The sequence below is a fragment of the Protopterus annectens genome, chromosome 3.part0, assembly GCF_019279795.1.
Source record: "Protopterus annectens isolate FY-2018-M chromosome 3.part0, PAN1.0, whole genome shotgun sequence".
In the NCBI taxonomy this organism is placed as follows: domain Eukaryota; kingdom Metazoa; phylum Chordata; order Ceratodontiformes; family Protopteridae; genus Protopterus; species Protopterus annectens.
In genome coordinates, this window is record NC_056731.1 from 1,961,572,885 (window position 1) to 1,961,574,217 (window position 1,333).

Here is a 1,333-nt window from a genome sequence, read left to right on the forward strand (position 1 = left end):
CAGCACATGCCAATAACAGCAAAATTATATGGAAATGAAATTCCTGGTGTAGGGAAGGCACAGTGATTATACAAACAATGACATTAAACATGCAAAATGATTCAAAGACGCGTAACTCAGGTGCACAGTGCCACTACATAGGCCACTTCTCCTGGTACTGATAAACTGACCAGTGGCACAAACATATTGGATCTGGTCCTCACGAATATGAGAGAAAGAGTCACAGCCCCCTAGTGTAATGTCTTCTCTGGTAAAGTCAGACCCCAAAATCATCTCCTTTGAAGTAAAAATACAACCCAGAATGCCAGCTAACTCTGGAATATTCAGGAACTACTATAAGACTAACTTCCTACTATGAAATGATAACCTGGCAAAATCCAAAGCCTCCATAAACCCTGAGAACATTCCTGCCTACATGGAACTGTTCACAGAAACACTATACAAGCATGTTAATAGGTGCACAGAGGCAGCTGTATCCATCAGAAAGGAGTTCAGAACTAACTCAAAAAACAATCCAGCCTGGTGGAATTACAGCATCAATGGGGTGTGTAACAGAAGGAAGAAAATCATGGCAAAAATTAGGAGGAGTAACACCCAGCAAGGTAGAAGCATCCTCACCTAACTAATCAAACAACTCAGAGGACAAATAAAGTTGACCAAGGCCAAGTCTGAGGTATATGTTGCCTCCCAGACCAAAGACATCCACAAGAGATTCTTTAGCCATGTCTGCAACCTCAAAGGCAACACACAATTGTGTGTGGAGCTCATTGTTAATAGAGCTGCCTATACTGAGCCAGAAGATATTGCAAACCTATTGGCAGACAAATTCAGCTCTAACTTTACCCATTTCTCCCCCTCAACCTCCCATCAGGAAATACCATCAAATATAGCTCCCCTACTATCACTAGTGAACAGGTCCCCAGTGTTCTCTCTGAGGCCAAGAGCACTGTATCAATGGGCCCAGACAATAGCCCAAGATGCCTTCTAAATAGCACGCATCATGACCTATCTGGCCCTCTGGAATTGCTATTTAACTGTAACCTCCAAACAGGCTTTGTGCCTCACAAATGGAGTATAGCAGCAGTCATCCTCTGCACAAAGGTGGACCATGTACAGACCCTAGAAACTACAGACCAGTAGGTCTTGATAGTCTCACAAAACCATGGAAAGAAGTATAATGGAAATGGTCAGTAAAAACATAGGAAACCTCCAGACACTGGACCCAACCCAATTTGGTTTCATCAAGGGCATGTCATGCCTACTTAACCTGGTAGAATTATTTGAAAAAGCCACCAAAGCCATAGATAAGGGCAAAACAATTCACACTGCCTAC